This window comes from Sebastes fasciatus, chromosome 7, assembly GCF_043250625.1.
Source record: "Sebastes fasciatus isolate fSebFas1 chromosome 7, fSebFas1.pri, whole genome shotgun sequence".
Classification (NCBI taxonomy): domain Eukaryota; kingdom Metazoa; phylum Chordata; class Actinopteri; order Perciformes; family Sebastidae; genus Sebastes; species Sebastes fasciatus.
Genome location: NC_133801.1, coordinates 4,683,763 through 4,701,481, shown reverse-complemented (window position 1 = coordinate 4,701,481; position 17,719 = coordinate 4,683,763). Strand labels below are relative to the sequence as shown.

The window sequence follows — 17,719 nt, the reverse complement described above, 5'->3', positions numbered from 1 at the left end:
TGCTGGTGATGCTCTGTGTTGTTGTAGTCGCTGTGAACCAGAGGACCAGGAGAGGAGAGCAGCTTTGAGCTGAGACAGAGAGTTAATATGCAGATGTTCATTTCACTTCACTCATTTCTCATTGGCTTTAATACAGTGTGTTATATACTTGATTTAAAAATAATGGATGTTAGACATTCAGCCAAATAAAACATTTGAACTGGAACATAAAAAAGAAAAAGAGAGAGACAAAGAGAGATTACAGAAACAACTAACAAGAAACTACATAAACTCTGTGTATGTGATATTATTATTATTAATTATTATTGCTAATTATTATTGCTAAGTGAAATAACAATAACAATGTAGTTAAAAAAGTACAACATATCCCATAAAAGATAGGAAATAAGATAAATACCTAAAGATATGAATACCCCATGATGATAATAATAATAATTATTATTATTATTATTATTATTATTATTATATTAATAGGAAATATCTTTAAAAAGGTTTTGAAGATTAGAAGTCAACCATTGATCATGATCATGACAGGGTGCAGACGTCCCCTTAGTTTTTTATAAAATATTATATATATTGTATATATAGTTATGTTTGCTTGTTTTTCTTAGTTTTGTTGTGGATACATGTGATTATAGGGATCACTGCTTTGAGCTGCACCCTGACCCATAGGAGGGGACTGGTCTGTTTTGTGATATCATTTCATAATTAATCTGTTATCATTGCTTTCACCTGAGCTGTTTTTATTCCACTTATTTTGTATCTTGTTATTGTACTGATGTTTTATTTTAAATCAAATGATTATGTTTTTTGTTTTCAATCATATGTGAAGGAGTTTGAGTTGCCTTTTATGCATTCATAATTGTTATATCTTGCAGTGTTGTCAGTGTTATATAATTGTTGTTATACCTTGGTCTATAATCAATCAATAATCAATTGTCTCTATAATAAAGGCTTCAAATAAACGATAAAACTTGGTTCCCAGTCTTTACTGTTCAAAATTAAATATTTCAACGCTATGAATTCAGTTAAAATTAAAATACTTATGTCTCTTATTTGCTTCCATAGACAAATATCATTTTCATCTGTTACTATATTTCATTACTCAGTATTACTCCATGCTGTTTTTTATATTTATTTGTATACATTAGGACACATGTGTAGGCTATAAGAAATACAGTTTTCTAATTGCACTAAATAAAGGTTACAGGAAAGTGTGTGCACACATTAACAATCCTAATATTCAGGCCAGGTGCAGATTCAGTAGAGGAAAGAGTAGAGGATATCAGTCAACTGGATTATAGCTCCCAAACTTTTATTTGATCTCAACAGTCATGTTATGGGACGTGTTGTCCAAAACATAATGAAATATATAACTAAGAGTGACTGCTGTCAAACGGTAATGATATTGTGTAAGGAGGATAAATGCCTGGAGAAGTAGGCCTATTCAGCCTCTCTCTCCGAGTCTCTGTGTGTCTGTGAGAGTTAGACACCGCCCCCATGTGTCTGTGAGAGTTAGACACCGCCCCCATGTGTCTGTGAGAGTTAGACACCGCCCTCATGTGTCTGTGAGAGTTAGACACCGCCCCCATGTGTCTGTGAGAGTTAGACACCGCCCCCATGTGTCTGTGAGAGTTAGACACCGCCCTCATGTGTCTGTGAGAGTTAGACACCGCCCCCATGTGTCTGTGAGAGTTAGACACCGCCCCCATGTGTCTGTGAGAGTTAGACACCGCCCCCATGTGTCTGTGAGAGTTAGACACCGCCCCCATGTGTCTGTGAGAGTTAGACACCGCCCCCATGTGTCTGTGTAAAAGTACCACATTTGATGATATCAACTGCATGACAACCGTTGCCAGGTGAAGACTGCGAGCATGTAAAGGCGGGGGAGCAGACCGAGAGGAGGACAGATATAGATATTCTGCAATGTCAGCAGTTGTCAACAAAGACAGATGTTGTGTTTGAGTATTTAAAGCTATTCATCTCACCCTAACTAGACGCAACTAGACCCAACAAGTTTTCTATTTGCCACAACAACAGTCAACATTAAAGGTCCCATTTTGTAAAAAGTAAGATTTCCATGTCTTTTATTTTATAAAGCAGGTTTAAGTGCTTTATAAATACCGTTAAACTATCAAAACGCTCAATATACGGAGAAATGCACACAGCCTGTATTCAGAAATTGTGGGTTTGAAACAAGCCGTTGGGAATTCTGTCCATTTGTGATGTCACAAATATACAATATTTAGATCATTACACAATTTTAAACGTAAACATTCTAAATGGGTCCCAGTTTACTTCCTGTTGCAGTGTATGTGAATGACATCAGCTGACATGAAGTAAACATGGACCCAAACTGTTGCCTAGCGACGCAATTCCTTTGCAATTCCATTGAAATGCACTAAAATGGAGCGTTTCAGACAGAGAGGTTGAATACAGGTATATTCAGGCAGACAGTACGAGGAAAATAATGTGTTTTTTGAACATTACAGCATGTAACCATGTTCTATTAGAAACACAGAATACAAGTATGAACCTGAAAATGAGCATAATATGGGACCTTTAATATCCAATTGGTCAGGATCCAAAAACACAACGTAGGCCAACACACTTTAACTGTAGGAGCAAGAGGAGAACAGGCTTAAATCCTCTGATCACTAACATCCATCCATCAGTTTTATTCCTCTTATCTGGGGCCGGGTCGCCGGGCAGCAGGCCAGCAGGGTATTCCAGACGTCCCTCTCCCCAGCAACGTTTTCCAGCTCTTCCTGGTGGACCCCGAGGTGTTCCCAGGCCAGACGAGACATTTAACCTCTGCAGCGTGTTCTGGGTTTACCCTGACTCGGGGATGTGCAAAAGTTCACAGTATTCCAAAAAGAATATGTTTAATGTAGAGATAATGCTCCAAATGATGTTTCAGTATTTTATCATAAATCAAATGCATTTTTCCAAACTGAACATTTTAATAAAATTAATTGTTTAGTGAAACGTGGATAAAAGCTCAGTGAGAGGGTCAATTAAGTGACTGCAGAAAATTCAATTACTGTTAATTAAAGATAAATAATGTATTTGCATCTCCTGTAGCACCTTTTAAGAGGAATACCTGGATAAATGTATATTCTAGTAAGATAAAGTATACATAGCAGAGTGCAGTTCACTCTGTTCTCCACTTGAGTGTGATGGAGCTCAGTTTGCTGTCTGTCCGGCAGTTAACAGATAAAGGTAGGTAGGTAGGTACTTTATTAATATTATATTAATAATAATATTATTATCATATTAACAATATATTATTTATTCATAATTCATATATATATATATATATATATATATATATATATATATATATATACTATGAAACTATTCAGTATTTCAAGTCAGAAAGAATAAGGAAATGTGTTTTTTCCTTCTTTCTTGTTCTCAGATTTGTCTTGTGACTCCTTGGAGGTGAACCGCTGCCTGAGACAAACTGTTGTTCATCTTTCAACTCAACATCAGCTGACCTCACCCTCCCGGCCTCTCCACTGCTCACAGCTCCAACACAGGGCTGTAGGAGAGGTGATGTGACCAGCAGATGGTGCTCTGACTGCACTGAGAGCAGCACCACCAGCAGGTGAGGGAACCTCTTGTAGTCTCACAGACACACACTGTATAGCTCCTCAAACACACCCTGATAATAGGATAAACAGGAAGGTAATCCAGGCACTCCAAAAATACTAAAACAAGTGGCAACGAGGAAGGAAATATATTAAAAAGCCTTTATTGTAGTGGCTAAATCATTAAAGAAACCAACATGTTTCAACCACTGTAGGTCTTCGTCAGGGCTTAAAAACAAACAGACAAAGCGGATGTGGCCTCACCTGTATGGTATCAACAACCAATGGGAGGCACATGATCACCGTAGTATTACAAAATATCACAAACAAATAACACAAACAAATAATTTATGTCCATCATTAATGAAACTACTCCTACTTTTCAAAGGAGGCTGCAAAACAAACATGTGAGCCTATTCAGAAAGAAGAAAATCATATATAAAACATTTCTTATTCACAGAAAGCATGTAAAGTCTCTATCCTCATTGAGTCCAGGATACTTTAAGGCATCCGAACGATGGATCCAAAAAGTCTCTGCTGAAGTTTCTGTAACCTGTCTCTCCCCCCCCCCCTGACCAACGGCTGATAATAGCAGCAGAACAGACAGGAAACATGCTGATGACAGAATTCACAACAACATAGGTATAGATTTTATGATAATACAAACTACTCATGAGATGGAAGTGAGCAGAGTTAGAGCCCCGGGCAGGAGAGGCAGGGGGTTTGATATGGATTGTATAAATGATATGATATGAATTATAGATGAGCTGGAGCATTTAAATGTAGAGGTCTGTAACGGTTATGGTCGTTGTACTATGTCACCTGCTCTGACCGAATGCAAAAACATTGACATTCATCGTATCCGTGTTTTGCGTAAACGTACATAATTGCAAGCCAACGTGTAATTTGTTTTCCTGGTGAACACCGTGTGCTTCTCTACGTACAAATATACCATGCTGGATTCACTGTTTCTAGTTGTTGAGCTGCAGTAGTGAGCTGTCAGTGGTGATCAAGCACAGACTTCACTTGTTAATCATTCCAAAGCAACATTATATTCCTTGGACCAGTGGAGATGTTGAACTTTACACAGCGCAGTAGACTTCCCAGCAACACTGCTGTAAATAAAAGTTTGTTTAGTTTAATGACACTATGTGAGGAATCCAAGTCCCAGTGGAGACCCAGCAAGGAGTTTTATTTGTAAAGTGTCTTTCAAATAGCAAATGTTTCTTCTCTTTAGTGTTCATGTTCACACAGAACCACTTTATATATCTCTTTATAGAACTTTGTAGATAGGTCTAATATCATTATATTTGTATATACTGTATTTCATAACCTCTATTCATTTAAAACAAATTATACTTTTATTGTAATCAACTCGTGAAATAGTACATCCACAGAAAACATATATATATATTTATATATATATATAGTATTTTATACACCCAGAGGTACAAAAAATGTGTATTTATGTTTATATTATGATCTTTTTTTGCTGATTGTTCAAAATATATATGTATTATTATTATTATTATTATTATTATTATTATTTTGACCATACTGTGGTTTATGTGATTATTCTGCTCTTTTTTGTACTTTTTATTTATTATTTTTATTTATTTATCTTTTGATTTTATTTTTGATTTGTTTTTAAAAAATGTGTCTTTATTTTTCTGGGGGCATGTGACATGCACATAGAAAAATAAATTGGATTATTTTGATCTTACATTAATTAATAATAATTAATTAAAATCATTCTTAAATCCCGTGTCATGAAAAATAGAAAATTACCTGAAGTTGCACAATTAATCTTCTACTACTTCAGCTTTAAATTAATAAACTTGCACTTAATGCAGACACATTATCAAACCTTAAAACATTTGTTTTGGTATTGAAATGTGTCCATAGCACCGAGTACTAATGCAATGTCAAATGATCGAAAGGTCATCATCTTTTGATCAGTTAATTCCTGATTTATATCATTATGTTAGACTGTATTTTGTAATATTTCAGGTAAAGTGCTGTTAGAAGTCTGGGTTTTGTAGGAAATAAAAACATGTTTAGGTATTGTGGTAGTACTGAGTAGTTCTTCTTCTTCTTCTTCTTCTTCTTCTCAGATTTCCTGTCGAGTCGTTTTACAAAGGATTCATACCTGTGTCTAAATACACTGATTTCTCATCCAGGTACTTGACTTTTATCTCACGTTTCTGGGTGAGCCGAGGGGAGAATGTGTAGAAAGGATTTACTCACCTAAAAACTCACTTTCCCATAATCCTCCTCTCCCTTCCTTTGCCACACTGCCTCAGCTGCATGTAATTAGTACTTATTGACTCAGTTTGTCTAAAGAGCAGTTTGTTTCTGCCACCAGCAGTCCTCCACTGGGTTTTATGACAAATGTGAGTGACCGTTTGAATGAATGTTTATTTGAATATCTGAGTGTTATTGCCGTCATCAGCTGGTGGCCCATCTGTTTTTGCTGACATTTCAGTGGCAAGACTGCAGCACTTGTCTCCTGTGGGTACATGGACAGGACAGACAACCTATTTCATTGAGTATCTGTACAACAAAGCCCTGTGTGTGGCTGGTTAGTGAGGCTTGAGACCAAAAACATGTTTGTTTGTAGTGTCAAAAACTGTCAAGTTGGAACCCAATGATTTAGATTCATCATTTCTGATTTAAATCAGAACAACATTGAATGCTACATACGTAAAGTGTGTGAATTTAGGTAGTTTGGATTCACCAAAGTCTCACAATAACACAAATAAACTAACCGATGGAGGCAGCGGTAGACCAGCGACTCCTTTGTTCTGCAAGGTAAAATCACAGTTTTTTTCAATGGAGTCTGGTGGCTTTGGCGAGAACATGGATGGAGACTAAGGCTTCAGTTACCTGTTGGAAAGGGCTGTCTGAGGGCAAGGTAAAATGGTGAAAATATTCTAAATATAGCGTACACTTAACTTATATGTTTAGGTGTGTAAAATGCGTTTTGCTGCTGCCGGTGTCACATTCAAGCTGTTCTGATTTGGGGAGAGACTTTTTCAAACTTCCCATAACCCACGGTCATTTGACCTCCTGACCCTGAGTCCTGACCCGTATGGGTGAATACGTGGTGAGCAGCAGGTATTGGAGGGTTGTTAGTAGGAAGCACGGAGGCCTGGAGGAGTTTCCCCGGGGACCGGTGACCTTATATGGCCGGGCCCCTGCCTGCACGCCCACCAACAGTCAGTTGCTGGTGCTTCTCTGCCCACCTGACAGCTGAGCCGTCCATCAACCTGCTCATATAACTGTTTGAATATGTTTCAAAGTGTATGGAAAGTCTAGTTTTAGTGTAACTCTATGGACATTAGCATGAGCAGCATGCTAGACCTATGAGTGATTGGATAAAGGAAAGAGCGCCATCTATAGAAACTCAAGTGTCACCAACAAGGCCTACAGGGTTCAGGCCCAGGGGCCCTTAGGAGTCAGGGGGCCGCTGGTCCAGAGGTCACAGATACAAGTAGGATGACCTGAGTGTTTTGTTTTGTTGTTGTTGTTTGTGCTCCTGACCCGGATCAGAGTCTTTTAATATTGAGTATCTGCAAACCAAACCCAGTGGTGGAGGAGGAAGTATTCAGATCATTTACATGAGTAAAAGTAGTGATGCTATAGAAATACCCCATTACAAGTAAAAGTCCTGCATGTACATCTTAATGTACTTAAAGGAACAGTGTGTAACATTTCAGGGGATCTATTAGCAGAAATGGAATATAATATTCATCAACTATGTTTTCATTAGTGTATAATCACCTGACACTAAGAATCGTTGTGTTTTCATTAATGAGTCCTTCATATCTACATAGAGAGCGAGTCCTCTTCACGGAGTCTGCAGTGTAGTATCTGTTATCAGTTTAATATCTGATACGTCCCTTTAGCAGTTTGAGTTAGACAAATAAAGTGTTTATTCCAAGTCAATTTATTTATTTATTCCAGTCTTTTTAGTACCAATTTCACACTTTGTGTTAGTATCTCTCTGCCACGGCTAAGACAGGAAACACTATCTGTGGAAGTGCAAAGACGGAAAAAAATATCTAACTTAATAAATACCAACTTGATATCTCAGACTGTTGATGCATCATATCAACTTAACAGTTGAACTTTGGATGTATTTTTGCACAGAACAAAGACAGTGGATTTGGTCCTCTGTCACTTACATTGGAATTGCTCAGAGGTCAATTAACCAAAACAAAAATACATTCACAAAACTATATACAGATTATACAAGCAAACGGATATGTAGGGAATAATGTACAGCGAGCGGGTCGTTATTGTGAAATGAACCCCAACAGGGAAGCGGAGCGGAGGTCATGTCATGTTGGTTGTTACAGGAAATGAGACAGGTGGACATTTTTCATTTAAATTAACTTGAGACTTGGCATTTAATACGAAAACCTAAAGAGATTCACTCTAAAGTCGTAGTCTTTACTACCCCACTTTTAGAGTTTTTAAATATTTATTATATTTATTTATGCTCTTCTCTCTCCCATCACACACACACCTCTTGCTGCTGGTTTCCCCATATCTCTCAATAATCAGTGTTTGAAGACACGACAGCCTCAGTGGTTTTAGTTACGTCCAAAGGACATAGATTAGTTGATAGAGAGCCTGTTGCTTCAGAGTTTCCAATGATGATGAGATAAAGTGATAAAGAAGTCATGTTCATCCAACCACAAATGAGATGCTGCTGATGAGGGTTGACACGGAGCTTATGAGGTGAGTTGTGTCGGTGTTTGCGCAACACTCACAAGCAGACGTCCGAGCAGAATGGCTGCAGTTGCAGAGCTCTCCTTCCTGCTGTTTGCGCTCATCAACAACATTCATGCAGAGGAACTCATCATCATCCAAAAGGAAAGGGACTCTTACACCTTCAAGCTCCCCAAGGAGGCCAACTCCTCCTGCCTGATCTCCAGATTTGTTGGTGAGGAGAGATTGTCCTGTGGAACACCTCTGACCTCTGGTCCCAGAACTCCATACCTGAAGACTTGAAAGGACGACTTTCAGCTGGCAGCATTTCTAATTACAAGATCCACAACCTGACCCACTCAGACTCCGGCACGTACCAAGAGGAGTGTTGGACCGAAGGCAAAGTCAGAAAAGAAAAGAAAAAGAAAAGAAAAAAGGTGTTAAAGATTATATCACAAAACAGACCAGTCCCCTCCTATGGGTCAGGGTGCAGCTCAAAGCAGTGATCCCTATAATCACATGTATCCACAACAAAACAAAGAAAAACAAACAAACATAACTATATATACAATATATATAATATTTTATATATTTTATAAAAAACTAAAAAGATGTCCCTCTCCCCAGCATATCGTACATATTTGTGTTATTTTCATATTTTTATTCAGTTATTTTATATTTAGAATTTGATACTACAGTATCCATGGTAACGATGGAGCTATGAAAGCTCATCACTGAGGGAACGAGTCGGACCGGGCTTGTATCTGCCAGGTGTGTGTGTGTTTGTGTGAACTTTAAAGGTCCCATATCATGCTCGTTTTCAGGTTCATACTTGTATTTTGTGTTTTTACTAGAACATGTTTACATGCTGTAATGTTCAAAAAAACATTTATGTTCCTCGTACTGTCTGCCTGAATATACCTGTATTTACCCTCTGTCTGAAACGCTCCGTTTTAGTGCATTTCGATGGAATTGCGACAGAATTGCAACAGAATTGCGTTGCTAGGCAACAGCTTGGGCCATGTTTACTTCCTGTCAGCTGATGCCACTCACACACACTGCAACCAGGAAATAAACTGGGACACATTTAGAATGTTTACGTTTAAAATTGTGTCAACGGTCTAAATATTGTAGATTTGTGACATCACAAATCGGCAGAAATCCTAACGGCTTGTTTCAAACACAACATTTCTGAATACGGGCTGTGTGTATTTCTCCGTATATTGAGTGTTTTGATAGTTTAACAGTATTTATATAGCACTTAAAGGGACTGTTTGTAACTTTCAGAAATGATTGTTAACAGCGACACCTGTGGCCGTTAAGTCAACGAAAGTCAGCGTCGGGCTCGTGCTTGCTCGCTCTAAATAGACATGAATGAGCATCGCTCAAAACAGTGAGGCGACACACGTCAGCTAAAACCACAATATCACTCTATATTTCAGCTGCTTGGCAGTAATGTTAGCTGACCAGACGAAGGTCTCTCCATGAATCACTGCTGATCCTAGTGTTGGCTTTTCCTGCCTCAGCCTCCGGGGCTCCGGGGCTGAAACAGGAAAAGAAACGTTATCGTCTCCGCCCGCAGCCGGTGTCTCCCTCCGGCACCCGGTCGGAGACAATAACGTAACTCGCTGCGGAGCCCCGTCACTTCACAAGACACGGAAAACCTCTGTTGGTCTGGAGGACCTGCAGCATTTATTTCTGCACAAACGTCCCCTGTACATTCACTAGATATTCTCAGGGCCCCACTTTGGACAGCCCTGCTCTATCTAGAAGACCTGATGCCACATCACTGTCTCACTTGATAGACATGCTCTCCAAGCTCCTCCATGATCAACAGGCTCAGAGCAACAGACCCAGTCCTCTCTTAAACTCTCCACTGCAGTACCCCAGGCCCCGAAACATGTGTCATGTCTGTGACAGCGGAGATCACAGCACAAAAACACACTGTGTTCGTGACCGCCTGTGCTTCTCATGCTATTAGAGAGACCACAGTATCAAAGATTGCCCCAGACGTCAGCACGCTATCAGTGCACTAACAGGAAACCAAATGTAGCAGCCTAAGCATACTGACACCTTTGTGGCTTTTTCAAAGTGAACACACTTCATAAGCAAAATCCTGTACAGAATGACTATGATATTATTAATATCAGTCTCACGTCCTCTTATTACATTTCACAGCTGTTTGAACTTAGTGAACATAAAACATTAATCTCCATCTACCAAGAATTTCAGAGCACGTTCAACTTGTTTGTTTAGGAGTTGTGAACAAATGAACAGTGGCTGCAGTTTTGGTAAAAACTCCTGAATGTGTGTTTGTGTGTGTCCAGGTGGCAGGGTGACTGGAGCAGTGTTTAGTGTTTGTACATTTAAAGTGTCACTGGTGGTCGTTGTAATTGTTCCTCACCTCCATACTGCCTGCCAAGATATCCCCTCTTAAAGTCATTTCAATGAAAGTGATGGGGGACACAAATCATCGACCTTGTTTCATACAAAAATTAACTCTAAAGTTAATCTGAAGCTAAAATGAGGCTTTAGTAGTTTGAGTTAGACAAATCAAGTGGGTATTCCAACTTAATTTATTTATTTATTCCAGTCTTTTTAGTACCAAATTGTCTCTTTGTGTTAGTATCTCTCTGCCACAGCTCTAAAGACATTCCCATCAGCCTCAGCTGTACTCTGTGTTAGTGCTAATGTTAACATGCTGGTGTTAGTATTTAGCTCAGAGCATCACAGTGCCTAAGTACAGCCTCACAGAGCTGCTAGCATGGCTGGAGACTCTTAGTGTTGTCTACTGGTTAACACCATAGACTGTATAAAAGGTTAACACACACTCACTGTGTATGACAAAAGCTTAAAGCTCCACTATTGTTTTATTGATTAAATAAGTACAAACAAACATGTGTCAGACGTGTCTGTTCACACGTTACAAGAAAATACTACAAACCTGCCAGTAAATGAGACTAGAGGATAATTCTTAGTGGCCACGGTGTAACAGAATGCAGCTTGTTTACGGACTTATTCAACCTCAACTCTATCCGTTAGATCCCCCCCCCCCCCCCTGTGTGGTGAACTAACTAAAGATAACACTTCAAAAGGTTAGACATATTTCGCAACAGAAATTAACTTTAATCTGAAGCTAATACGAAGATTTAGCAGTTTGAGTTAGACAAATAAAGTGTTTATTCCAAGTCAATTTATTTATTTATTCCAGTCTTTTTAGTACCAATTTCACACTTTGTGTTAGTATCTCTCTGCCACGGCTAAGACAGGAAACACTATCTGTGGAAGTGCAAAGAGGGAACTTACTAATACTAAAATATATATCTAACTTAATAAATAGCAACTTGATATCTCAGACTGTTGATGCATCATATCAACTTAACAGTTGAACTTTGGATGTATTTTTGCACAGAACAAAGACAGTGGATTTGGTCCTCTGTCACTTGCATTGGAATTGCTCAGAGGTCAATTAACCAAAACAAAAATACATTCACAAACCTACAGATTATACAAACAAACAGATATGTAATGAATAATGTACAGCGAGCGGGTCGTTATTGTGAAATGAACCCCAACAGCGAAGCGGAGCGGAGGTCATGTTGTCATGTTGGTTGTTACAGGAAACGAGAGAGGTGGAAATTTTTCATTTAAATTAACTTGAGACTTGGCATTTAATACGAAAACCTAAAGAGATTCACTCTAAAGTCGTAGTCTTTACTACCCCACTTTTAGAGTTTTTAAATATTTATTATATTTATTTATGCTCTTCTCTCTCCCATCACACACACACCTCTTGCTGCTGGTTTCCCCATATCTCTCAATAATCAGTGTTTGAAGACACGACAGCCTCAGTGGTTTTAGTCCCGTCCAAAGGACATAGATTAGTTGATAGAGAGCCTGTTGCTTCAGAGTTTCCAATGATGATGAGATAAAATTATAAAGAATTCATGTTCATCCAATCACAAATGAGATGCTGCTGATGAGGGTTGACACAGAGTTTAAGAAGGGAGTTGTGTCGGTGTTTGCGCAACACTCGCAAGCAGACCTCCGAGCAGAATGGCTGCAGTCGCAGAGCTCTCCTTCCTGCTGTTTGCGCTCATCAACAACATTCATGCAGAGGAACTCATCATCATCCAAAAGGAAAGGGACTCTTACACCTTGGAGGTCCTCAAGGAGGCCAACTCCTCCTGCCTGATCTCCAGATTTGTTGGTGAGGAGAAGATTGTCCTGTGGAACACCTCTGACCTCTGGTCCCAGAACTCCATACCTAAAGACTTGAAAGGACGACTTTCAGCTGGCAGCTGGGAGAATATTTATTATTACACGATCAACAAACTGACCCACTCAGACTCCGGCACGTACCAAGAGGAGTGTTGGACCGAGGGCAAAGTGACATCTGAGAAAAACATCAGTATTATTATTTGTAGTTCAATAGATGAGGAAACATTTATTGAACTGAGTACCGAAGAATCAGTGGTCCTGCAATGTCTGGGAGCGGCTGACAATCTGGATATCCAGTGGCTCAAGCGTGAGTCTAGATATGAGCAAGAAATATGGACAAGAGTTTTTGGGGACAATACGAGATCAGTGATGGACAATGTTAGAGGAAGATACCAAATGGTGACAAACACATCAGATCTTCGTGTATCTGACTACAGAACAACAATCTACACAACGTACACCTGTCTGGTGATGAACCAACAGCAGTGTGTCGGCAGTCACCCTGTACAGCTTGTACCCATTTCTATAATCTACGGCTCAGTGGAGGAGACGGCTGTGCTGCCGTGCAATGTCACTGATTTCATTGATGACCAGCCCCCACATTGGGAGAAGAGTATACCGTTCTTCAATGCTGACAAAGGACAATACGACTACAATGTGTCTTTAGAGGAACAAGAGGTGGACCAAAACTACTCGCTGGTGTTTTCATCGTTAATGTTAAATCACTCAGGTTGGTACAGCTGTGAAACCTCTGAAAGAATGCAAACGTATTGGCTGTTGGTGTGCCCCAAATTTGGCCCACCTGCTGTAGAGCTCTTCTCAGAGGGAGAAGAAATCATTCTCAGATGCAGAGATTGGGGAGAGAGTGAGGATCACATTTGGTTCATCAAGTCGGACCAAACGGACGGAAGAATCTTTAATACAGAAACTGATCTGAGAATGATGAGCAGAGTGAGCTGGGATCGTAATAAGACATCTCTGGTTATCTCTAATGTCTCACCTGAAGACACAGGAGAGTATTGGTGTGCAGGTATTGACCTAGATGATCAGTGTGTGTCAACAACCAAAACTCTTCTAAAGTACAGAGAGCCCTCTGGGTTTCCCTCCACCTTCTACATAGTGAGATGCTCAGTGCTCAGTGTTCTGCTGGTGATGCTCTGTGTTGTTGTAGTCGCTGTGAACCAGACGACCAGGAGAGGAGAGCAGCTTTGAGCTGAGACAGAGAGTTAATATTCAGATGTTCATTTCACTTCACTCATTTCTCATTGGCTTTAATACAGTGTGTTATACACTTGATTTAAAAATAATGAATGTTAGACATTCAGCCAAATAAAACATTTGAACTGGAACACAAAAGACAAAAGAAAAAGACAGAGACAAAGAGAGATTACAGAAACAACTAACAAGAAACTACATAAACTCTGTATGTGATATTATTATTATTAATTATTATTGCTAAGTGAAATAACAATAACAATGTAGTTAAAAAGTACAACATATCCCATAAAAGATGGGAAATAAGATTAATACCTAAAGATATGAATACCCCATGATAATAATAATAATAATAATAATTGTAATAATAATAATAATAGGAAATATCTTTAAAGAGGTTTTGAAGATTAGAAGTCAACCATTGATCATGATCATGACAGGGTGCAGATGTCCCCTTAGTTTTTTATAAAATATATAAAATATTATATATATTGTATATATAGTTATGTTTGCTTGTTTTTCTTGGTTTTGTTGTGGATACATGTGATTATAGGGATCACTGCTTTGAGCTGCACCCTGACCCATAGGAGGGGACTGGTCTGTTTTGTGATATCATTTTTAACACTGTTTTCTTTTTAACATTTCAGTAATTAATCTGTTATCATTGCTTTCACCTGAGCTGTTTTTATTCCATTTATTTTGTATCTTGTTATTGTACTGATGTTTTATTTTAAATCAAATGATTATGTGATTTGTTTTCAATCATATGTGAAGGAGTTTGAGTTGCCTTTTATGCATTTATAATTGTTATATCTTGCAGTGTTGTCAGTGTTATATAATTGTTATTATACCTTGGTCTATATCAATCAATAATCAATTGTCTCTATAATAAAGGCTTCAAATAAATGATAAAACTTGGTTCCCAGTTTTTACTGTTCAAAGTTAAATATTTCAACGCTATGAATTCAGTTAAAATTCAAATACTTATGTCTCTTATTTGCTTCCATAGACAAATATCATTTTCATCTGTTACTATATTTCATTACTCAGTATTACTCCATGCTGTTTTTTATATTTATTTGTATACATTAGGACAGATGTGTAGGCTTTAAGAAATACAGTTTTCTAATTGCACTAAATAAAGGTTACAGGAAAGTGTGTGCACACATTAACAATCCTAATATTCAGGCCAGGTGCAGATTCAGTAGAGGAAAGAGTAGAGGATATCAGTCAACTGGATTATAGCTCCTGAACTATTATTTTATCTCAACAGTCATGTTATGGGACGTGTTGTCCAAAACATAATGAAATATATAACTAAGAGTGACTGCTGTCAAACGGTAATGATATTGTGTAAGGAGGATAAATGCCTGGAGAAGTAGGCCTATTCAGCCTCTCTCTCCGAGTCTCTGTGTGTCTGTGAGAGTTAGACACCGCCCCCATGTGTCTGTGAGAGTTAGACACCGCCCCCATGTGTCTGTGAGAGTTAGACACCGCCCCCATGTGTCTGTGAGAGTTAGACACCGCCCCCATGTGTCTGTGAGAGTTAGACACCGCCCCCATGTGTCTGTGTCAAAGTACCACATTTGATGATATCAACTGCATGACAACCGTTGCCAGGTGAAGACTGCGAGCATGTAAAGGCGGGGGAGCAGACCGAGAGGAGGACAGATATAGATATTCTGCAATGTCAGCAGTTGTCAACAAAGACAGATGTTGTGTTTGAGTATTTAAAGATATTCATCTCACCCTAACTAGACGCAACTAGACCCAACAAGTTTTCTATTTGCCACAACAACAGTCAACATTTAAAGGTCCCATATTGTAAAAAGTCAGATTTTCATGTCTTTTATATTATAAAGCAGGTTTAAGTGCTTTATAAATACCGTTAAACTATCAAAACGCTCAATACACGGAGAAATGCACACAGCCTGTATTCAGAAATTGTGCGTTTGAAACAAGCCGTTGGGATTTCTGTCCATTTGTGATGTCACAAATATACAATATTTAGATCATTACATGATTTTAAATGTAAACATTCTAAATGGGTCCCAGTTTATTTCCTGTTGCAGTGTATGTGAATGACATCAGCTGACATGAAGTAAACATGGACCCAAACTGTTGCCTAGCGACGCAATTCCTTTGCAATTCCATTGAAATGCACTAAAATGGAGCGTTTCAGACAGAGAGGTTGAATACAGGTATATTCAGGCAGACAGTACGAGGAAAATAATGTGTTTTTTGAACATTACAGCATGTAACCATGTTCTATTAGAAACACAGAATACAAGTATGAACCTGAAAATGAGCATAATATGGGCCCTTTAATATCCAATTGGTCAGGATCCAAAAACACAACGTAGGCCAACACACTTTAACTGTAGGAGCAAGAGGAGAACAGGCTTAAATCCTCTGATCACTAACATCCATCCATCAGTTTTATTCCTCTTATCTGGGGCCGGGTCGCCGGGCAGCAGGCCAGCAGGGTATTCCAGACTTCCCTCTCCCCCGCAACGTTTTCCAGCTCTTCCTGGTGGACCCCGAGGTGTTCCCAGGCCAGACGAGACATTTAACCTCTGCCGCGTGTTCTGGGTTTACCCTGACTCGGGGATGTGCAAAAGTTCACAGTATTCCAAAAAGAATATGTTTAATGTAGAGATAATGCTCCAAATGATGTTTCAGTATTTTATCATAAATCAAATGCATTTTTCCAAACTGAACATTTTAATAAAATTAATTGTTTAGTGAAACGTGGATAAAAGCTCAGTGAGAGGGTCAATTAAGTGACTGCAGAAAATTCAATTACTGTTAATTAAAGATAAATAATGTATTTGCATCTCCTGTAGCACCTTTTAAGAGGAATACCTGGATAAATGTATATTCTAGTAAGATAAAGTATACATAGCAGAGTGCAGTTCACTCTGTTCTCCACTTGAGTGTGATGGAGCTCAGTTTGCTGTCTGTCCGGCAGTTAACAGATAAAGGTAGGTAGGTACTTTATTAATATTATATTAATAATAATATTATTATTATCATATTAACAATATATTATTTATTCATAATTCATATATATATATATATATATATATATATATATATATATATATATATATATATATATACTATGAAACTATTCAGTATTTCAAGTCAGAAAGAATAAGGAAATGTGTTTTTTCCTTCTTTCTTGTTCTCAGATTTGTCTTGTGACTCCTTGGAGGTGAACCGCTGCCTGAGACAAACTGTTGTTCATCTTTCAACTCAACATCAGCTGACCTCACCCTCCCGGCCTCTCCACTGCTCACAGCTCCAACACAGGGCTGTAGGAGAGGTGATGTGACCAGCAGATGGTGCTCTGACTGCACTGAGAGCAGCACCACCAGCAGGTGAGGGAACCTCTTGTAGTCTCACAGACACACACTGTATAGCTCCTCAAACACACCCTGATAATAGGATAGACAGGAAGGTAATCCAGGCACTCCAAAAATACTAAAACAAGTGGCAACGAGGAAGGAAATATATTAAAAAGCCTTTATTGTAGTGGCTAAATCATTAAAGAAACCAACATGTTTCAACCACTGTAGGTCTTCGTCAGGGCTTAAAAACAAACAGACAAAGCGGATGTGGCCTCACCTGTATGGTATCAACAACCAATGGGAGGCACATGATCACCGTAGTATTACAAAATATCACAGAGAAATAACACTGAAACAAATAATTTATGTCCATCATTAATGAAACTTCTCCTACTTTTCAAAGGAGGCTGCAAAACAAACATGTGAGCCTATTCAGAAAGAAGAAAATCATATATAAAACATTTCTTATTCACAGAAAGCATGTAAAGTCTCTATCCTCATTGAGTCCAGGATACTTTAAGGCATCCGAACGATGGATCCAAAAAGTCTCTGCTGAAGTTTCTGTAACCTGTTCTCCCCCTCCCCTGACCAACGGCTGATAATAGCAGCAGAACAGACAGG

The 17,719-nt window shown here is 38.7% G+C and overlaps 1 long non-coding RNA gene across 3 annotated transcripts in view; it reads left to right on the top strand.

Annotated features, from left to right (window-relative positions):
• LOC141771159 (uncharacterized) overlaps positions 1-17,719 on the top strand; it is a 35,925-nt gene that overhangs the window by 6,915 nt on the left and 11,291 nt on the right. For 2 of the 3 annotated variants that reach the window (XR_012594684.1, XR_012594685.1), the window contains exons 2-3: positions 3,422-3,610; positions 16,940-17,128. This is a non-coding gene — a long non-coding RNA (uncharacterized LOC141771159). Of the gene's footprint in view, positions 1-3,421; positions 3,611-5,773; positions 5,987-16,939; positions 17,129-17,719 lie in introns of all 3 variants that reach the window. The other variant, XR_012594686.1, reaches the window with a different exon arrangement.